This window comes from Mustela lutreola, chromosome 17 (genome assembly GCF_030435805.1).
Source record: "Mustela lutreola isolate mMusLut2 chromosome 17, mMusLut2.pri, whole genome shotgun sequence".
NCBI classification, from domain to species: Eukaryota; Metazoa; Chordata; class Mammalia; order Carnivora; family Mustelidae; genus Mustela; species Mustela lutreola.
The window spans coordinates 33,354,631-33,378,034 of NC_081306.1; the positions used below are offsets into that span (position 1 = coordinate 33,354,631).

The 23,404-nt window shown below is 44.5% G+C and overlaps 1 long non-coding RNA gene across 1 annotated transcript; it reads right to left on the minus strand.

The window, feature by feature from the left end:
* Positions 1 to 6: 6 nt before the first annotated feature.
* Positions 7 to 12,926, minus strand: LOC131819440 (uncharacterized). Its single transcript, XR_009349187.1, has 3 exons — positions 12,809 to 12,926; positions 3,669 to 3,794; positions 7 to 620 (listed from the first exon to the last, which is right to left on the minus strand). It is a non-coding gene; the product is annotated as an uncharacterized LOC131819440 (long non-coding RNA).
* Positions 12,927 to 23,404: the final 10,478 nt, after the last annotated feature.

Below are 23,404 nucleotides of genomic sequence, written 5' to 3' on the forward strand. Positions count from 1 at the left end.
CTTGCCTTTCTCGTAGTGTTGTTGCTCCCCAGCTCGTCGATAGACTAATCTTGTGATTCAGGGGCTTGAGGCTCTGACTCTGGCCATAGACAGAATGATTTTCCTGGCTGTGGACTCGAACACTGGGAGATGGACTGGCATTCCCACAAGAAGAGGATGGCCATCTGTGGGCTGACCAAACCAGCTCCCTTTCCCCCATAAACATGCAGAACATGTGCACCATGTGATTAGATGGGGACAGAAACAAAATCTCATGGCTTTGTGTGGTTAGAAATGAAAATCTATCCTGAGGAAATCTGTAGAGAGGGAAAAGGGGGGAAGGGAAACAGTCTTTGTGGGTGCAAAGGAGGCTTACTGAGAGAAGGTAGGGCTGTAGCAGAAGATGGTTTTGCTTCATCAACGACTAGGCTGTGGGTCTTGTGCCTTTCCACTGACCACCCCATTGCCTAATCTGTTTGGCACAAGATCCTGATCCTCAGGATTATGGGGAAAACATATGGGGGACCCCTGTGGTACAGTGAAGGGATCAATTCCCACTTGACTTACACCAGGAGACTTGAAACCATACAACCATTGCCACAACGGAAACTCCAAGGCTGATGATGCTGATTTGGGACACTCTGGAAAAAAAAACCCCGAGAAAGAGCAGCAGGGTAATGAGACACTCCCCCACCCCACAGGGTTTTCTTCTTCCAGGAAGAAACAGACCCAAGCATAGGAGAAGTGGAAGAGAGAAATCTGAATACAGGAGGCAGAACCCAACCCCCACCTACCATGACTAATTCAACATAGGTTCAAAATTTGACCCAACTGTAAATCCAAAATTTATAGGGGCACCTGGGTGGCTCACATGGTTAGTCAATGACTTTAGCTTGGGTCTTGATTCCAGGATCCTGGGATAGAGCCACATATCAAGCTCCCTGCTGGGCAAGGAGTCAGTCTGCTTCAACCTCTACCTCTCCCTGCTACTCCCCCTGAGGCCTGCTATATCACACGTACTTTCGCTCTCTCTCTCTCTCTCCAATAAATAAATAAAATCTTTGAAAAAAAAAAGAAATCCAAAATTTACTAAAATAATTTAATTGGCAAAAATAAAAGGAGGCCCACTGGCTTTTGTGCCTCTACATCATAGGTTCTGAATGAACTTTAATGTTGCTAGGAGGCACTGCTTGCCTAACCTTAATGGACGTATTATGAGGGCTAAAATCCCGTCTGTAGCAAATATAATAACCATATTTTCTATCCTCTGTATTTAATGCTTTGACATCTCAGGCCTTGCTGACTTCGGAGGGACTGTCCTTGGCAGGCTTACTGAATTCCTAGAGATGGTCAGCAGCTTGCCTGCCAGCAAACCTTTCACAGGTAAAGCAACCAAATCAGATGCTTTACCCCCAACCATCTCTTGTAAGAAACTCTTACACTCTGGGCCACTATGCCCTGCCCTGATCACCCCAGGGGCAAGGACAGGCTACTCCAGACACCACTGTGTCCCAGAACCCACTGAGATGACACAAACTAGGCAGTCCTAAACGTGCTTACCCAGACTCACCTGCCCCTTCCCACGGAATCCATGATAAACGGTCTTCCCCCTATTGTCCCTTCACTTCCTCTTTTTCTTGACCAAGCCTTCACTTCCTCTTTTTCTTGACCAAGCCTGGTGCTTCCCGGGGCCGCCCTCAATGCCTCCCAGCACCTCCTTTCATGGGATCTGTGAGTCCAAAACACGTTTTCCGTTGTGAGAGTTACTTGTATATCTGCCTGTCTTACCATAACTGATTAAAATAAACTCCAGTCCCCTTAAAACATCTGAGACACCTGAGGGGCTCAGTGGGTTAAGCTTTTGGCTAAGGTCATGATCTCAGAGTCATAGGATTGGGTCCCATGTCCAGCTACATGCTCGGGGTGGAGTCCACTTGGGATTTTCTCTGCCTCTGACCTTCCCTTCCCACCACCACCCCCTACCCCCGCTCCTTTGCTATCTCTCTCTCTCTCTTGCTCTCTCTTTAAAATAAAGAAATAACGTCATTTAAAAAACCATGAGGGATGAGGCACCTGGGTGGCTCAGTGGGTTAAAGCCTCTGCCTTCAACTCCAGTCATGGTCTCAGGGTCCTGGGATTGGGCCCACATTGGGCTCTCTGCTCAGTGGGGAGCCTGCTTCCCCCACACCCCCTCCTGCCTCTCTGCCTACTTGTGATCTCTCTCTGTCAAAATAAATAAATAAATGTTTTTAAAAAATAAAAAAAAAATGAGGGAGCCCAACCAATTTAAAGATGGTGAATACTTCGCTATGATAGATTTGGCCAAGATGTTCTGATCAGTGCCTATTTCAACATCCTCACAGGCATGTGTGCCTCAACCTTGAAGGACACATGATATACCTTGTTATACAAAGGGCATCCAAACCACTCTGCTATCATAGGCAACCTTTGTGGGTAGGAGCTTACTACACCCATCTTTCTCGAGGAACATAGGTGTGACATCACATTTAAGACATCCTACTGTGGGACGCCTGGGTGGCTCAGTTGGTTGAGCGGCTGCCTTCGGCTCAGGTCATGATCCCAGGGACCTGGGATCGAGTCCCACGTTGGGCTCCTTGCTTGGCGGGGAGCCTGCTTCTCCTTCTGCCTCTGCCTGCCACTCTGTCTGCCTGTGCTTGCTCTCGCTTCTCTCTCTATAACAAATAAATTTAAAAAATCTTAAAAAAAAAAAAAGACATCCTAATGTGAGGAAATTTATTTGGCAAACTTGTTAAGGACCTCCAAATGCGGGTGTTCCTGGCTGGCTCTGTCAGTTAAGTGTCTGCCTTCAGCTCAGGTCCTGATCTCAGGGTCCTGCAACAAGCCCTGCATCAGGCTCACTGATCAGCGGGAAGCGTGCTTCTCCCTCTCCCTCTGCCCCTGCCAGCCCTTCTATTCTTCTCTCTCTCTCTCTCTCTCTCTCTCTCGTGCTCTATCAACTAACAAATTCAATCTTTAAAAAAGAAAAAAGGACATAGAAGTCCAACATCTTTCAGTACTTTTTGGGTTCTGAGGCAACATATTCCTTGTTTATAAATTTTACAGAAGCCCATTTAAGCTGTTACTTGTCAATGAGCTCACAATGAAGGCAGGAGGGTCTCCCCTCAACAAAAGTCAAGTAAAAAATGTGCAAGTAAAAATGACCTGTTGAGGGTGATGGGGTGGCTCAGTTGGTGAAGCATCTGCCTTAGTGTCAGGTCCTGATCTCAGGATCCTGACATCAAGCCTGGCAGGGGGATTCCCTGCTTGGTGGGGAGCCTGCTTCTCCCTCTCCCTTACACCTCCTCTTCCAGCCAGAGCTCTCTCTTAACTACATAAATAAAATCTTTTTTAAAAATCACCTGTTAGTACCCAGGAGAAAAGGCTTCAGTAGCCTCCTCTCTCCTTCCTGGAGTCCCTGGACCACCCATTCTATCTGTCAATTGTCCATGGGATCTCAATGCAAGAAACAGCCCTCCTTACTCCTGGGTTATAGACCACGAAAGCAGCAGTTGCTGGCACAGGGGTATCCTGAAAATAGAGTCTCTCACAGGCTCTGAGCCTTCCTATCCAGCTGTCTATTATTCTCTGGGTCATGGCACCCCCACCAGCTTAATAGAGTCACCAAGGCCTACTTGCTACAGGCTGAAGCCAAAGTCTGCTTATCCTACCTGCAGGTGGAGGTGGAGGCTTCAGTCCACAGTGCATTGCCAGATTCCATGGTGCTGGAGGACTTCAGCTCTTCCTTCTACCCCTTGGCCACCCAGGGTTTTCCTTGGGATCAACTGCATGAACATCTATGGAAGATATTACATTTTGGTTTTGATGACCACGTCTCCCTCCTGCTCACATGACAGCTTCACGTCCTGGAGAAGCAACTTTCCTATGCCTTAAGGGTCTCAGATGAAATGGATGTCCAAATATCAGAGTCCACTGTGATGGAAAGCCCGAGTTTGATTAAGATTCAGATGGCCTCAAATGGCCTCCATGTTCTCTTCCCACACTGCTCCCACAGATCAGATCCTCTGGCCAACAAGGCCTCCTAAGCACAGGTACCAGGCACAGTTCCTCCCCAAGTAGTAAGTTCCGGTTCCCTGACAGCCTGTTGAATGATCCAGCAAGCCAGTCATTCCCTCCTGCAGGAAGTAGGGCTCACCTTCACTCTCCTCCTACTACATAGTCTGCACCCACAGCCCTTGTCCATTCTGTTCCCAGGTGCAACGTCCCCCATGGCCCTGCATGATGTGTGTGTCCTCCTTCCCTGGGCCATGAGGATAGGTCGGTAACAAATCACGGTGGATGTCAGCTATGTTGCATGCGGACACTGCATAGCTTTAGGGCTGGAATCCCTCCCCTCGCCAACGGGTGAAGAAGAGGATGAAATCTTTCTCACTTGTACCTTTGTCAAGGCACAAAGAGGAGGCTCATGGACATGAAGTTATTTGGATAATAATCTATTTGGGGCTCGCAAGAATTCACCTGGAGCTAAAGGGCAGCCTTTATGTGAACGATGAAGAGGAAGGAAGGCTGCAAAGGCAAGGGCTTGGATGCTCTCTTAAAGGTCAAACTCCAGGCAGTGGGGAAACCCTCCAGTAATTACAGCAGGGAAGCAACATCACATGTTCATCTCAGTTCTTCCTGACAGCAGAGTTCAGAATGGATTCAAGGGAGGCTAAGAGTGGAACCAGCAAGATTGTTAGGGAGTCTACTGCACCAGTCTGAGACAGCAGTGGGTGAATCACAGCACTGACAACAGGAAAGCAGGGACGGAATGACCATATTTGGCAGGCTGAAGAGAGAGCAGAATGGAAAATGGAATGAGGTCCTTAAAGAAATCTGAATGGATCCTTTCCAAGGTGCAATGGAACAATTCACCTCAAAGGGCAAAGGAAGATTTGAAGGGGCTTTTGAAGAAATGAACAAGGGAGTTGACCATGGACATTCCAGGTAAAAACCACTTAAATGCTAATCAAGGGTAGCTATTTGCATAATGTAGGGTAGAACCATAAGCAGCTGGATTTTCTTTTAAAGAATAAGATGGGATTCATTCCCATTTCAAATGGTCTCCAAGGCAGAGTGATGTGGAGGGAAAAAATAAAACAAGTCAGAGAATACAATACTCCTAACTAGACAAATATACATAAGGCCCAAGAGGACTCAGGTTACCTATAGAGTGCTTTTGCAGACCACAGAAAAGGAAATGATTTTAAAAAAATAGAAACTAAAAAATAAGCTAACAGAAATGAGACTTACCTGGGAAAAGCAAACTTGCCGTTTTTTTTTAACCTTATATTCATCTTGTACTTTCATGCTATTCACTTTGTTTCCCATATAAAAAGTGTGTACTCGTGTATTTGATAAATTTGGAAGACTAAAACAAGTTGATGTGTTCCCTAGATCAGATATACGAAGACACCTAAACCTTGTGAAAACCTTAAAGCATTACAGAAATTATTGGAAGAATCCTTTGACCACAGCCCCCAAGCCCAGCAGTGTCGGACTGTCCTAACAAAGTGACCACTGTTCTGGTATCTGGGTGGCTCAGTCTGTTAACCGTCTGGTCATGATCCCGGGGTCCTAGGATCAGGTCACAGGTTCCCCTGCTCAGTGGAGAACCTACTTCTTTCTCTCCCTCTGCTTCTCCCCCTGCTTGTGTGCCCCCAATTTCTGTCAAAAAAAAAAAAAAAAGAAAGAAAATCTTAAAAAAAGAAAAAGAAGTCACCACTGTTTTCACTTTGGCAAATACTTCTGCAGTTATTAAATGACCCCTTTTTTTGTTAAGTCATAAAATACTATGTTTATTAAGCTGAAAGCAGAACTGCAAATAGTTTACATTTTGAAAAAGGGCATTTGGGGTTAAGGTAGACACAGAGTGACTTGGGATCTTCAAAGCATGGTCTCGTCTCTGGCTTGACAATCATCTATTTCTTTGAGAGGTCTTTGGCCGTCATTCCAACCTTCTTGGCAGGTGACAGTATATAGGGCGTGTATCTGGGTAAAGAATCAGAGATAACATGTAGAAGAAGGTGCTCCGACCCATCCATTTCCGGTCCTGGTGGATTAATAAGAGACACAGCTGTGGTTTGGGGCTTGACATCTTTTTCTCCGGGTGTGGATCCCAGGGTAGCATTCAGTCATGGTGGGCCTTGTTTCTTAGGCAGTTGTCCCGTTCCTCCTGAATCTGGGGTTTCATGTCATGAGCAGAGGAGTTTGGCAATGAAGAAGCTGAATGAGATTCCACTTCTAGAAACTGGACAAAAAGTCCTGAAAAAGAATTGGCCACAGCTTGGTGATTTGGCTTCCCAGGTGCATTGGGGGCGCTTCTGGATCCAGGCTCCCCAGTCACCCCGCTGGGCACACCCACAGGCTCTTGACCATGCAGCTGCCGCAGCTGGTCTTCATGGATCCCCAGTGTGCTTGCCATCAACCTCAACGCTTCTTGCCGTTCCTCATCAGCTGCCTGGAAACATCCCACGAAGAGTCTCCTTAGGAGGGTTTTGTCCACCATTCCTTCAGCCTTATTACTAAAGTCAAGAGTTTCTTCTGTGTGACCTCCAGTATTTCCTGCTGGACCTCATTCTGTTTCTTGAACTCTTGGAGTTGGTCCTCCTTCACCTCCAAGTCGGCATTTGTTTGATGCCATCGTCCCTGTAACGACTTCAGTTTTCGTTCTAGGGTGTCTGCCTTTTCCATCCATTCAGTGATTTCCAGCTTGAGGTTCGCTAGCCTTCGATCATAGTGCCTTCCCTCTTCCTGGGAGGCGGCAAGCCGGAGCGCAGCTTCCTCTTTCTGCTGGGTGACCATGTACAATTGCTCCCGCAGCAACTCCACCTGCAGACTGGCTCTATGGTTGCCCTTTTCCATGGCAGCGGAAGACAAAACGAGTTTTCCCTGCAGGACTGTCACTTTCTCTCTTAGCTGAGCCACTTGGTCTTCTGAAGCCAAACGTTCCGGGCAACGAGAATCTTGGGCCTCTGCAGCGAGGTGCCATCCTCTCTCCAGCTCCTGAGTTAGGCGCAATTGTCTCTCATGTAACTGGTGACTCTCCTTCTGGTGGGCACAGGTTTCCGTTTCTGTTTCTGTGCCAACACGACATCATCTCTCTCCTGTTGACCCACAACTGCCTTTTCCTGCTTTGACTGAATGACGTCCATATGCCGGTTCAATTCCCCGCTCTCACCGTGTTCTTTCTCTCGCAGCAGTTGCTCCAGAGCAAGTGCCTTCTCTTTCATCACGGCAGGCTGGGATTCCTCCTCCCTCTGCATCTTTGAAAGCAGCCGATTTGTCTCTTGCAAGGCCTGTTTTTCCATGTCCTTTTCTCTACATGTTTCCACCATCTTTCCATTTTCCTCTTTCAGCAGACACACATCCATTTCAAAATCTGCTATCCTCTCCTTCAGGCTGGTGACTGCCTGCCTCAGCAGCTCATTCTCACTCAGTTGGCCCCTGAGCTTCTCCTGTAAAGAAAGCAGTTCCTCACTTTTGGCTGGGATTCGGAGGTCCTGAGACTGCGGGAAATCTTGTAGAACAGCCTGTTTCTCCTTCTGCTGCTCCATGTGGGAATCAGAATCGCTGTGTTCCTGTGGCTTGCCTTCTCCTTCCCCTATAGCAGCCCCTGAAGCAATCCGTCTCTGCTGATCTTCCTGGAGGGTTTGAATCTTTTTATCTTTTCCTTGCCCTGATTTTCTGAGCTCTTCTACCTCCTCTCAGAGCACCTGAGAAGACTCGGTCAGATTTCACGGCCTTCAGAGAGTTGGCTGCCTCTGCAGAGTCACTGGAGGGCCGGAGGAAAATCGCGTCAAGATTCCCTAAAAGGAGGTCCTTGGCATTGCAGAGCTCCCTGATGCGGAGCTGAAGTTGTGCTAGTTCCTTCTCTAGCTCTTATAAGTTTATTTCATGTCCTTGGTAAGTGTGGATCTGGTCAAGAGAGGTCGTCTGCAGTTTCAAAACCTCGCTGTTGGTGCAAGCCCATGCCTGGAGTTGCCGCAGATCTCTCTGAAGCTGGGATGACTCACGATTCATATTTTGGACCGTGGTCAGCACCTGCTCTTTCCACTCCTCCATGATCATCACCCGCTGTCTTAATGTGTTCCGTTCCTGTAGAAGCTGCTGGAACTGATCAATAGAAACTCCTCCAACCGCATGACCAGTGCTGGGTGTCTGCAGGATTGTCATTAAAGTCTGGCATTTTTGACTTAACGCATCCACTTCCAGGTCTTTTTCTCGAATAATGTGTGACAAATTCCGAATCATTTCTCTAAACACCTCTATGTCACTGCTTTCTATTCTAGTGGACAGTTTTTGATTTTCCTCTTGCATCTTCTGGAGTTCTGCTTCTTTGGCAGCAAATCGATTGGTCATTCTGTGATAGTTCCTTTTCAGATTGTTATTCTCCCTCGTCTTCTCATTTAGGACCACCAAGACCTGTTCGCTTTTCAAAATACACTCTTGCAATTGGCGCTGAAGTTGTTCCACGTGCCCATTCTGGCAGTGAGAAGCCAAAAATATTTTCCTAGAAAGATCCTGAATTTCCAAATCCTTTTGCTGGATAATTTGAGTGAGTTTCCCAATCTTCTCTTTGGAGAGCCGATCCATCCGTTGATAGTCTCTAAGTTGTTGGTGGTGCCAGTCAGTGAGGTCTGCTAGCTTCTGCCAGTGGGTGTTTTGCAACCCCGCCACCTCCAGCTGATGTTTGTCCAGCTCCCGCTTCCGCCGCTGCTCTAGGTCCCTGATGTGGCTCTTCAGTTTCCACAGTATTTCTGTGTTGATGGTATTTGGTCCCTGGGTGGAACACTGGCACAACTTCTTCTAATGAGTCACTTCAGCCTCCAATGTTTCAATCTCATGGAGGAGTCTACTGATCTGTGTCTGGGTTAAGATGACATCAGCCAAATCCCTGGCATCCCCAGGGAAAGTCCCTTTCCCCAGCACATATCTCTTAATATCGATGTCCCTGGTCAAAGAGGTTTGGCTGCTGTCCATGGCCCCTAGGGAATGGCCTAGGCCAGAGCCCAGCCTACCAGCCCAGGAGAACATCTGACGGTCATACAACTGTCCTGGTCTGCGGTACAAAAGCGTCCAGCCCAGTCGGATTACCCCGCCAAGTGTCCCAGAACCCCAAGCTGTGCAAGGCTGAGAATCAAAAGCCTACAGAAGTTTCCAGGCAACACATGCATGCCCCTCCCCCGCCCCCTTCTGTGACCTCAGGTGTACCTAAGCATACAGACATTACCAGGCAATGCCTGCATGCCCCTCCCCCACCCCCTCTCTAGAGCTCCCTTCTGCCTAAGCATACAGACCTTTACAGGCAATGCCTGCATGCCACTTCCCTACCCCTCCACCCTCCCACCCCACCTCCTGCCGCTCACTCCCACCCGCCTCTGCTGGTCAGGTAGCTCCAAACAGCCAAGGCCCTCTGGCCACTGGTCCAGGTCCCTGTCCCCACAGCTCATGCCCACAACTTCCCACCCAGGCCTGGGCCCATTGTACTCCTTGGTACCTGTCCAGGGTGTGCCCCTAGTGCATGATCGTGCCTGACTGCACCCAGGTGCCTGCCCCCAGAAAATGCACATGGCCCTCTACTTCCCCTAAGTGGGATCACAATACACAAAGTCCTGTGGTATGGTCTTTCCACCCAATAGTAAATTTTTCATTCTGGTGTAAATTACAGGGTCACACACATCCATCCAGCTAGGAGAGAGGATCCTCAGAGCACTTCACAGAGGTCTATATCTGCACAGAGGATGGCCCTCATGGAGACTTTGTGTATTTCCAGCCTCCAGTGGCTCCAGATTGCTCTGCCCTCCTTGCCCCATCAGTTCTGCAGGGACAGATTGGTCATGATTTGCTCTGGTGGTTCACTGGCCACTGACCACGCTGCGCCTCTATCACCTCCCGCAGATGTGCACCTAGACCAGGCAGGCGGTAGGGCAGAATGGTGGACACGCCTGGTCCGCGGGTCTTCCGCCTGCACAGAGTGGCAGGTGTGCAGCAGCAGAGGCCTGATTCCACCCCCCTTGCCAGTCCTGACTGATGCTAGTCCAGGGGATAGGGTTAGGAACGGCGCTGGCAGCTGCTCCGCGGGAGCCCCGCTGCCCACCACATCGCCACGATTAAGAAGCAATTCTGCTGCGTGAAGCAGCTGGCCAACCAGACCCTGGCCTGTAAATACGCCCATTCGCGCTGGGATTGTGCCAGGTGAGGTCAGGAGCCAGAACGGGAGGGCTGGCGGCTCTCCTGGTGGCAAGCTCCCGTCCCCTGCCACAACCATGCACCAGGCAAAAGGGGTCCTGGTCTGGGTCTGCACCAAGCCACAGACTGGAGGCCAGCTTGGGCCTGTGCCAGACTCTGGGAAGAGCTACTTGGTGGATTGGCCTTTCCAAGACGACCCCTGCAGGGGGTGTCCACCGCCCTCTGTCCTGGCCATGCCCAGCATCGCCCTGGGGGGGACTGCACCTGAGAGCCTTCCCCTGGCCCCCACACCAGGGTTTGCCCTGGGTGAAAACTCTGGTACTTATATGCCTGAGGCCCCATGGACGCTGTGCTCTGGGGGAGGTGTTCTCTGCCTTTCGGGGGCACCCCACCTCTGCAGATCCTCAGCCTCCAAGTGCCTAATTGCAGGAAAGAATTAATTGGAGGTCCGGGCCCATAGGATCTGCCTCCGGAGTTCCCTCCATGGAGGGACTGTAGAGGTGCTGCTGCCTCCAAACCCAGGCCTCTGGGAGGAAAGAACTGTGGAAACGCTTTGGGCCGAATTTTCGGTTTCTTTTTCTTTTTATTTTTTTAAAGAGCTTTTAAAAAATCCTTTCTCCCTCTGGGTTTGGATGCAGATCCTCTCAAAGTATCTTTGGTTTCTGCTTTAATGCCTGAGGGGAAACATTATCCACTATGAAATGACAGCAGACACCAGGGTTTGTAGACCACCTGGCTGTTGGAATAAGAATCACTCACTGGTGGTTTTGAGAGCTCCTGGAGGTGATGGTCATATGCCCAGTTATCTGGGACACAGCTTTCAAGGTCCTTAGGGCTGCTGGCTGTACTGGACCTACTGACTGCTTATTCTGGATGAGATACCCAAGTGTGAGTCTTCCACAGCTATTGCTTTTTTGTTTTTTCCCCCAACGACTGGGTCAAATGGAGAGTGAGGTTTGGCCAAAGCACATGTGACAGTTCTTCTGGTGTGCGTGTACCAAAATGCTTTTCCTTCCCCTCTCATTTTCTAAACTTGCAATTGAGGGTTTGCGGGTCCCTGCCCCATAACTTTTCGCTTAGTGGCTTTGTTTTGTGTTTAATTTGGTTGCTACTCCACTCCATGATCTTAGTGTGCACTGATCCTGTTCCAGAGTTGATGCCTGTCCCCTAAAGCCTAGCAGTGCCTCCTTTGCCATCATTTGTAGGAAAAGATAGAAATAATGCCAAACGGCAGGTAGACAGGGGAGCAGTCATAGAGGTTTGGAATGTAGGTGATGTTTGGTGGGGTGAGGTCCAGAGCCAATGTCGAGAAAGAGTTCTTGAGACCTCTTTGGTGCAAAACGGTGGTTTTATTAAAGCACGGGGACAGGATCCGTGCACAGAAAGAATGGCATCTGTGTTGTGGGAGGAACTGATACACCCTTTAAAGTTGGGGGAGGTAAGGAGAGGGCAGGGTTTCAAAAGAACTTTCCTATGCTGAGGAAGACCTACAAGATACTGGAGACCTTGCCAATGTCAAGTGGCAAGTGTCAAGTAGTTTTACCCTCTAGCAGGGAATGAACATGAAGATGGTTGGAACAGACATTCTTTTGTTTCAAGGGGACTTGAGTTTTTTAAAAAACCCATTGGACTGATCCAAAACACCTCCACTAAATCTGTTCTACCCTGTGCTATTTGCCGACCTTACTACTGGCAGATAACCTTATCCTTGGAAGGGGTACCTAAGACTCAGTGTACCTGGACCAGAAATGAAAATGTCAGATGTATTACTGATCAACCCAACTATATGACACAAAGGAAAAAACAAACCTCGGGACCAATTTGAAGGACGTGGGGCTGAGAGGAGGCATTTCTCCAGTGGCATCTGTTCCTACTGCACACGCTCTGCCCCTGCATTCTGATCCAGCTCCTTCCGCCACTTGATGGCCACTGAGGTACAGGCACCACTGACTGATGGACCACAAAGACCTCCCTGAGCAAGCACAAGGCTCTGTACAGAGAAATATGGAAGCAACCTGGACTTGTGGGACCTGAAGTCTATTCGGTCCTGGTTCTGCCACTAACCGGACCTGTCTCATTTCCTGTGAGAGAAGTTAAAACTGTTCTTGATCGTTAACCGAGCAGGTGAGGGATGAAATCAGGGAGCAGCTATGAAAGGCCTTTGTACATATCACTATCACCAGCCTTGCACATCTCTAAACTGTACTGAAGACACTGTCACGCTGACAATAAAATCTTCGTGATTGTGAATACAGCAGACACAGGGGTCTAGCGCTCACAGTCCCACTGGCAGGGTCTTCCACTCATGCAGAGGACATGTCGATAAGGGTTTTTTTCAGGAGCCCTGTTGATAACAGCAAAGGATGAGAAGCCAGGCACCCATTCTTCACCGGGGACCCGGTGACATCAAGTACGTGGCTGACGGTGGCAGCAGGCGCAAGTAGCTGGGGACAGGCATGGGAGAGAGGCAGTCACCTCCTAATATATTTTTAACATTTTGAACCAGGCGGCCACCTTCACAAATGAAACAATTCGGGAATGAAGAGGGCGAATGAATGAAAAAAAAAAAAAAAAAAAAAAAGAAAAAAGTAAAAAAAAAAGAGGGCGAATGTTCACTTACCTTTAATCTCCAGAAGGTGGTCTCCATCCCAGTCCCGAGATTTAGAAGTTGACAATGACATTCTGTTTTCTGCAGAAATGCCCTTATCAGCTGACTGATGCCATAGACTCAAGCAAAATATCCTGAGACAGAGACACAGAGACAAGTTATCGCTCAGTGAGATAGAAAGCATCCCTGCAGAGCCCGCCCTAGGAGAAGAGCCAATGAGGATTCGGGTGCTCTTCTTTGGGGTCAGTGATTTTCCTGTGGACTCATGGGAGAAATCAAGACTTTCGCATTCTCTTCTTTTTAACTTAAACCTGCTGGAACCAAAGTAACTACAATCTATTTAATGATTTAATGGTGGAAATATAGATCTTAGAAATAAAAATGTCCCTTGGGCCACCTGGGTGGCTCAGTCGGTAAAGCATCTGCCTTTGGCTCAGGTCAGGATCTGCTCCCTGCTCTGATGACAGCCTGTTTTTCCCTCTCCCTCTGGCTCTCCCACTCATGCTCTCCCTCTCCAATAAATAAACAAATGAGATCTTTAAAGATTACCATAAGGGCGCCTGGGTGGCTCAGTGGGTTAAGCCGCTGCCTTCGGCTCAGGTCATGATCTCAGGGTCCTGGGATCGAGTCCCGCATCGGGCTCTCTGCTCAGCAGGGAGCCTGCTTCCTCCTCTCTCTCTCTCTGCCTGCCTCTCTGCCTACTTGTAATCTCTGTCAAATAAATAAATAAATCTTTAAAAAAAAAATAAATAAAGATTACCATAAAATGTCCCATGATTGTACACAGGAAAGACAAGTGTTTTACATCAAAACATCAGATCTTAATGTTCCTCTTCGAAATATGCTTTTCGTGCCCAGGTGCAAACTACTGAGGACTCAGCTCAACATCAACATGCGAGATCAAGATGCTATAATATTTTGCGGTCAGAATATGGGGCAGATAAATGTCCAAGCAAAATGAAATAAAATAAAGAGGTAATTCTTACCATGTTCCCTTCATCTCCAACCTGTGTCAGTAAAACTCTCTATGTTTATAAACTGACCTCACAGACTGACTGCAGGAGAGGAAGGAACGAGCAAACATTGCCCCCAAAATGGATTTATTCAGCTCCAGGGTGAGGAGCGTGGGTAAAGGGGATGGCGAATAAAAGGGGGAAAGGAAGATAAAATCTGTGTTCTATAGCCCTGTTGCTTAAAGTGTAACTATCTTAAGAACAAAACCTGAGCCGCATTTAGAAATGTACTGCAATGTGATATAGGAGTTCTGTGTCTATTGATTCTCCTAATAAATCATTTGAGCTTGTAGTTTACAGGTTATCTTGCATTTTATTTCTAGGAAATCTTTTTTGTTGTATGTTATACAGTATCATCCACAACAGACTGGATGTTGAAACAAAAACTGAAAAGATGCTCACCACACCCTACTTGGGAAGCACTCTGGACATGCTAGCCCATGCAGAGAAAGAAGGCAGGCAGGCTGCTGACTCGCTGCCTCAAGGAACCCAGGTCCTCAGGGCTCCAAGAGGGGGGCACGCCTCTGGTTTTGAAATCTGCCTCAGGAGCCCCGAATGGAGGCTTCAGGCCTATTAGGCAGGCTTGGTCCTATCTTCCTAAAGCCTGGGTTCACCCTCAGCTCAAAGGAAGGTCCTTGTGCTTATTGTCACTTTAAACTTTCTTTGCATTTCTTACAAAATCTACCCAGAGGCTCTATATTTTTGGCCAGGATTCCCTGCATGCCCAAGGACTTGGGGTCATTTGGCTAATTTCTCCATGTGATCGAGAATGAGTCACCCTCCCATCTCAACTCTTTTCATTGCCTTCCTTGATAGAAGGGACTTGCAGAGCCTAATAGTGTTATTATCACTTTAATATGGCCAAAAAGGTGATTCATTACTTGGACAGTTTACTGTAAAAGATAGTAGAAATGGTTCTTAAGCATATAAAAATGATCCTTAATTTCAGCCCCCAAATAAGAGGAATACAATAACATAAATATATGTAAGATCACATTTTTCACATAACAGATGAACCACAATGAAAAGTTCTCTGTGCTGGTGAGGATGTTGGGAAACGAGCACTTTCATATGCCACCGGAGAGAGTGAACACTGGAACTCTCTCTTTTGAAGAATGAACCCCTAAAACCTCAGGCCTCTGGGCTGATGAGGGGACATTGGGAGGGAGGGAGTCACTTGCCTTTGTTAATTCTGGAGGCCTTCTTCTCCTTAGACAGTCTTATAAAATGCTGGATGGAAGGACCATGCCAGTAGCTGACGCTTACTGCAGACCTAGAAGGGAAGAAACGAGGCAGGTGAGGGGAGGTCAATAGGTTCGGGCCCAGTTCTCAGGAAGCAGGTCAAGGAGGACAATCAGCTACCTCCAAAGGTCATCAGAGGCACATTTCATGCACCATTACAAACCTCAGCAGACTCAGCCATCTGTCTTGGTGCTCACGTACAGAGCCCCTCATTGTTCCACCCCTCGCCAGCGGCCGTTTCTTCTTTTTATTTGCTCAGGTGCATAACTCCCTTCCCAGGACCCTACAGAGCACAGCACCTCACCTCATACCTCACCTAGAAGACCTGCCACCATTTATTCCCTCAGCAAACTCACTGGCAAGAGCCAGTCAGACAACTCTGCTCGACCACAAGTTCTATGTCTATGGGAAAAGAGCTTCAAGATTGTTTCCTAAAACTCACTTGAATGACTTCCTAAGCCTTTCCCCCAGCTCTGGAATAGGTACCACTCCTTCACATCCCTTAGGCAGGTCGCAGTGGGAAAACCAGGAACCAATAAACATAATAGCTACAACCTAGAAAATGGTGCAGTAGCCTGAACTCTGATCTACACAACCTGGAAAATACTAGGGTAGCCTAAACTCTCCGTGGTGTACGCTACAAGGAACCAAAGTTTTAGTGTTCTAAACCAGGAGCTGAAGCCCAAATTACCAGTGAAGGTCTTCTGCCAACTGTGAGGAACCAGCCTTAGGGACACAAGAAGTAGCAGAGGGAGCCTGGATCTCTACGGCAATCTGAAGCCATTTTGACCTTTGCCCTTCAATGGGTATCTTGGGAATTAAGAAACATCTTTACCATTTAAACCAAATGGTATGCGCGGTCAGCTCTTGGTTTCAGCTCAGGTCCCGATCTCAGGGTCCTGGCATCCAGCCCGGTGTTGGACTTCATCGTGAGTGGGGAGTCTGCTTCAGGATTCTCTCTCCCTCTCTCCATAAATATCTGTTTAATGGACACATGTATAAACTCGCTAAATTGTTTAACAGGTGAATTGTGTATAATAATATTAAAAAAAAATGCTGCTATAAGTGAAAACCCAACCCTCCAAAATTTTTAGTAGAAGCTAATTTAGTTTACAACAAATTCTCACAGTTACCAAAGGCAAAAGATTGTATTTTCAAACACAAACTGTAATAGAATTAAAAGGAACTTAAGATGACAGTTTTCCATTTAAGGTGTATTGTTTATGAATGTCTAACAGCAGGTATTTCATTCTCATCTACATGGTCAAAAAAAAAAAAAAAAGCCAAAACACAGTCAGTACATTGCTCAGTAAGTATACTCTTGGGCATTTATTCTAAAGAAAGAAAAACCTATTTTCATACCAAAACATTTACGTAAGTGTTTCTAGCAGCTTTATCATAGCCCAAAACTGAAAACAACTCAAATACCATACAATGGGTGGATATTATAGCCTCAGTATGTCCACAGCATGGAATACCAACTGAACAGTAAAAAGGGATAACTAGTAAAACACACAATTTGAATTCACCTTAAATAAATTATGATTAAGTGAAATCCTATATAGGATTCCATCTACAAAACTTTCTTGAAATGACAACATCACTAGAGAGAGTCCAGATGAGTGGTTGCCGAAGAGGCTGGGAGCAGAGGACTGGACTGTAGGGATTCTTGTGACAGACTTCCTCTGTATCTTCACTGTGATGGTGGAATTACAAACTACATGTATGGTGACATTACCTACAACTAATTATGCATACACTCTCTTTCTTTCTCATTTCCTCTATTCGGCAATGTCACAGATAGGTCTAAGTAAAACTTGGGAATTTAAATAAAGTCTGGATTGTGCCGGTGTCAAGTTTCTGGATGTGTTACTGTTTCCTACAGTCATTCAAGACATTATCACTGGGAAAAACAGGATAAAGGTTATAGGAGATGTGAGATGTCTCTAGTATTTCTTATAACTGCATATAAATCTACAAGTATTTCAAGATAAAATTTTTTTAAAGTTAAAAAAATTTCCACATAGCATATTTGCACTGCTACCTCTACAGAATACCGGTAGCTCACATATTCTGAGGCTGCATCACTTTTGAAGTCTTGCAATATATGAATCTTCTTTATGGGGTATAAACCCTACACACAGCAGACCAAAGAAAAGTGATTTCAAACAACCATTAGCTATTGATTCTTAAACACCAGAGAGCAAACATAAGAAAGAAATTCAGCACTGAAATCTTCTACATTGAGCTGCAAAAAACAATCTCTAGAGGTGGATTTAAATTTTTAACCAAAAACCCTGGAACAATCTCTTCAATCAGAAAGGTATGGTACAGATGCAGCCATGCCTTCGAGATTGTAGGACACACACAAAGGCATACACTTTATTATTAATTCCAAGTTTACCAAGTCAGTTCAAATCACCAACCTAGGTTCTTAGCACCTTGATACCTTCAACTCGCATCTGATAGGATATCTGGTTAGTGGAAATCTTTTGGGAGCCTGATTTGTCTCTTAACGCCACATAAAGCATGCAAAGCTATCCCCTTTCCACCTGGTGACCTACTGATGGCACCCAGCAAGACTTCACAGGCAATGGATGCTGCCAGAAAAAGAAAGGCAGAGAGTAAAGGTGGAGAAGCTTTCCTTCCCATTTCAAAGTAACAAGCAACAGTAAAGGAGCCATCTGAAAACTGTAACATCCTTACATTACCTGAAACTTATAAAAGAAAGAAAATCAAGACGGGCACATACTCTGGTCCTTTTGCACCCTGAAATTACAGGTAACAAGACAAAGGACAGAAAACATAAGAAAAGTGTATAAAGGCACTAAATGAAAGGAACACCAAAGTTCAAATTATAACTCTGGGAACAATGTCCAGAAGATTATACTTTCTTAACATTCCAACACAGTTAACAAACAGAAGAATTTCAAACAGCTAACAAACATACGAAAAGAAGTTTATACTTCTGGATAAGGTAAATGTACAGTAAAAGATTCGAATACCATTTACCACCCTCCCATTTTCCACTCTCTTTTCTAGACCTGAAACCTGATAACCCCAAACTGTTGGTATTCTACAAGAAAATTGGAATTCTGTTTATGCATGCTAGATCCAGTATCAACATGGTTGTATGTCACACAAAGCTAAGTCAAACAACAACAACAAAAACAAAAAACCCAAGATGCAAAAAGATACGTAAAGTACACCATTTAGACAGATTTTCCAACTAGAAAAAAGGTTTATGCAGATGATGAATTCATTCAAATATGTACCAAAAAATACAGAAATATGCAAAGGAATGATATAGATCTCCTTCAGTAACGGTGGTTCGGAAAGGCACTGAGGGAGAAAAAGAAGATGTGCTCAGTTTCAATTCCTGCAAATTGTTCAGTGTTTGAATATTTTATTTTTATTTTTTTTAAAGATTTTATTTATTTATCAGAGGGAGAGAGAGAGAGAGAGCAAGCACAGGCAGACAGAATGGCAGGCAGAGGCAGACGGAGAAGCAGGCTCCCTGCTGAGCAAGGAGCCTGATGTGGGACTCGATCCCAGGACACTGGGATCATGACCTGAGCCGAAGGCAGCTGCCCAACCCACTGAGCCACCCAGGTGTCCCAGTGTTTGAATATTTTAATCAAAACGATACAAACCAGGGATGCCTGGGTGGCTAAGTTGGTTAAGCGGCTGCCTTTGGCTCAGGTCATGATCCCAGTGTCCTGGGATCGAGTCCCACTTCAGGCTCCTTGCTCGGTGGGGAGCCTGCTTCTCCCTCTGTCTCTGCTGCCACTCTGCCTGCCTGTGCTCGCTCTCTCTCTCTCTCTCACTCTGGCAAATAAATAAATAAAATCTTAATTTAAAAAAAAAACTATCCAAATCAAATGCACAAAAAGAGTTATTAACATTTCTTAAATTTAGGGAATGCGTATTACTTCGTCTTTTTCTATTAGTTTAAAAGATTGTCTTTCCAAAGGTTTCAAAACGGAAAACTACATTAAGTCAAAGGAAAAAAGAAGAGGCAAATTCTACCAAGAATCAAGAAAAAGACATCATTACAAGTCTTATAGATATTAAAAGGATAAGGGAAACTTACAATTTGTGTATGTGACAGCTTAGATGAGATGTCTCAAAGAATTTCTCCAATTATCAAAGGTTACATAAGAATAGGTGAAGTACAAGACCTATATATATATTTAAAATAACTGATCTGTACTTAAAGACTTCAACAATTAAAACAACAAAACCAAAAGAATACCCCCACCAAGACAACTTCATTGGTGAAATTTCTACCAAAAAATTAAGAAAGAATTCTTCACCAATTCTTCCTTCCCAAAAGAACACCCTTTTCAACTCAGTGTTATGAAGTCAGCATTATCAGAACACCAAAAAGAAAGACAACACAAGAGAACTATCCAGCTCTCTCAAGAATATAGAACCAAAACTCCTTAAGAAATTAGAAAATTGAATCCAGCAATACATAAAAAGGGTAAAACGTAATAAAGAATTGAGTTTATACCAGGAGTGCAAAGTTCTTTCATACCTGAAACATGAAAATACTAAAATAAATACAATATTATTGACATATTACCAACAACTGGAAATAAAACATAAAGTACAACTTAATAGCATAAAAAACACATTAACTATTCAGGGATAAATGTAAAAAGATATGTAGGAGACCTGTACGCTACAATATACGAAACACTGATGAGAGAATCAGAGACTTAACTGAGTAAGAGCTATACCAGGTTTTAGGTGAGAAAACTTATTAATGTTAAAATCAATTTTCCTCAAAATGACCTGTAATTATGATACACAACACAGCAGTCGCTAGTTACATGGCTATTTACATTTGCACTTAATTAAAATCACATAAAATTTAGAATTCGTTTCCTCAATTTCACTAATCACTTTTCAAGAGCTCAAGTCACATGTTGTCCATCACTGCCATACTGGACAGTGTAGATGGGAAACATCCCCCTCATTACAAGAATTCTTATTGCTACTGGACATTGCTAGCTACAGAGTCAATGCAATCCAGTCACAATCTCACCGAATTTCACAGAAATGAGGATGAGAAGAGAGGACCTCATAGACTCTAAATGAGTAAGAAAGTAATTTTTTTTTTAAATTCTGAAAAAGTAGTACCCAGCTGAGGGACTGATGTTACTGGATTTCATGATTTATGATGACTGCTAATAGTAATTAAAGATGGTGTGGTATTGGCAAAAACACAAAGTTCAGATACATATACACGCATACATAAAATCATTTGATTTTGAACAAAGATACCAATTTAACTCATTAGAGAAAAGAGAGTCTTCAATAACTGGTACAGATAAAGGAGGGATGTCCACAAATAAAAATTAAGAACCTCAATCCATATTCTTATCCATATATAAGAATGAATTAAATACCTAATTGTAAAACTAAAGTTATTATAAAATTCTGAGAAAAAATAAAGGAAAACCTTTAGGACCATGTCTATGCAAAGATTCCTTGGATAAAACATAAAAAGCAGGGGCCCCTGGGTGGTTCAGTGAGCTAAAGCCTCTGCCCTCCGCTCAGGTCCTCATCACAGGGTCCTGGGATGGAGCCCCACATCGAGCTCTCTGCTTAGCAGGGAGCCTGCTTCCCCACACCCCCCTCCTTCTGCCTGCCTCCCAGCCTGCTTGTGATCTCTGTCAAATAAGCAAAATCTTAAAAAAAAAAAAACAATACATAAAAAGCATAACCTGCAAAAGAAAAAAATACATATATTGAGTTTCAAAAAATTAAAAATCTCCATTTTCTGAAAGAGGGCATTTCCCCAGGTTTGAGAAATAATTGACACATACCACTATAAAAGTTTAAGGTGAACAGCATGAAGATTTGATTTACATATGTCATAAAATGATTACCACAAGTTTGGAACAGCCATCATCTTCTCTAAATACAATAAAAAGGAAAAAAGTTCTCCTTGGGTAAGAACTCTCAGAATGTACTCCTTTAACAACTTTCCTATACATAATACAACAGACTCATGGTCATGATGCTGTACATTTCATCCTTAGTACTTATTTCTAACTTGGCATTTGTGACTTTTGACCACCTTCCTCAAATTCCCTCTCCCACTGAAAGACACCACGAAGGAAATGAAAAGCCAATGACTAGGAGAGAAAATATGCAACATATGTATCTAATAAACTGTTATTTGGAATATATGAAAACCTGTATGAAAGCTGAGTAATAAATGCAATGGGCAAAAAAATATATCTGAAGGCATTTCCCCAGAGATAGATGGGTGACTTGCATAGAAACACATGAAAGGATGGGGTGCCTGGGTGGCTCAGTGGGTTAAAGCCTCTGCCTTCGGCTCAGGTCATGATCCTAGGGTTCTGGGATTGAGCCCCACCTAGGGATCTCCACTCAGTGGGGAGACTGTTTCCCCCTCTATGTCTCTGCCTGCCTCTCTGGCTACTTGTGATCTCTGTTAAATAAATTGAATCTTAAAAAAAAAACACGCATTAAAAGACACTTATCATTAGTCATTAAGGCAATGCAAATTAAGACTACAAAGATAGACCATTAAATCTATTATATTGGTATTACAAAAGGACAAAGAACCAGCAATGTCAAATACTGAGGATGCACAAACAAATTCTACACTGTTGATGATGAAAAACAAAATGGTTCTCTTGGGGATGATGCAAATATTATTACTGCTTGTAATTACAGGGTTAATAAGTTCATGAACATTCACAGACCTGTACACCAAGAAAGATTAATCTGACTATTCTGTATATGTATATCTAACCTTTAAAAAAACATCCTTTTCTTAAGTATATTCTTTAAAATATTTTAACATTTCAGTTTTCCAAACTCCATTCAAACTTCTCTAACAAATACTCTCATCATGTACTTCTAAATGTACTTCTGAAAGCCTCATATAACCATACTGATCAAACTTCAACTCCAAGACAACCAGATGTTCCATATGACGAGACAATCCAGTATTTCCAATGCATGTTTTGTAGAGCTAATCTCATAAACTTCAAAAAGGATAAAAGCATGTAAAGCATTCTGCCTCTGCCAAAGTACTACAGGAGCTCCACAATCATCTATGAAGAAAATCATCCGAGAAGAATCATCAAAGGAAAGGAGTCGAAAAACAAAGGAAATCTTAGGGAGTTTTATGCATGTGATGGCAACAACTACAAATCACCATGCACATTCATACATCTCTCCCACTGGGAGACATTAGGTCCACAGACAAATCAAGAGAAAGATAATTCACACCCTGAATCCCTTTGTATCAAAAATCCCTGTTGTGCAAACCAAATCACAGGGCTTCCTATGACAACACCCAAGTATTAGAAGTCTAAGATAGTTCAGACTGAAACGGGGAGTATTTCACGGAAGTGCTTTCTACAGAAAAAATGAGAGCTGGAATTGAGAAGAAATAATTCTTATTTCATTATGAAATACACACGTGTCTACCACAGTTCTGAATCTTCAATGTAAAGAAACCATAAAATCTAAGGCATAATAGCACTCATACTGCAGAGTACAGAGGAATGCCTCTTATCATCTTCCTAATGCTTGGTCTGTCAGAAAGGTGATACAACTTCGCAGAAGAGGACAAAACTAGTCGAGAAGTCTAGTCCAGGTTCTATTACTACTAACCTGTTTCATGACTTGGGGCCAGTCACTTAAGCTCACTGGATTCCTGGATGTAATGACTGGATAAAATGATCTCTAAGGTCCATTCTAAAGCAATTTTTCCATGGAGGAAAAACAGTACCCGGGGCAATTCAAGGAATTCTAGCTCTTCTGGGCCAGCTGCAACTATAGTCATTAGGAATGTAGATTGAACATTAGTTCATTTTATAAAAATGTTCCTTATTTATTTCCCAACAGACTACAGGCTTTAAGTAGAAAGCTCAGTGCTGCTCAACAAACCCTAAGCACAAGAAACATGTAGAAAACAACACCAAGGACCATCATAAACTGCTAAAAGCCAGGGATAAAGAGAAATCTTAGAAGCAACTAAGACACACCTTGTAGACAAGGAAAAATGAGGGGGGGGAGATGGCAGCAGATTACTCACCTGAAATCATGAAACCCAGAAAACAATGGAACACCACCTTTAAGGTACTGAAAGAAATAAACTGAACCCAGAATTCTATACCCACTGAAAACGTCTTTCAAAACAAGGACAGAAACTGGAAGCCTCATACACCGTTGGCAATATGAAATGGTGCAGCCACATTGGAAAACAGCCTATACTTCAAAAGGTTAACGAGTTACCATTTGTCCCAGTGATTCCGAGTCTAAGCCTAAATCCCAGAGAAATGAAAACATGGATCCATAC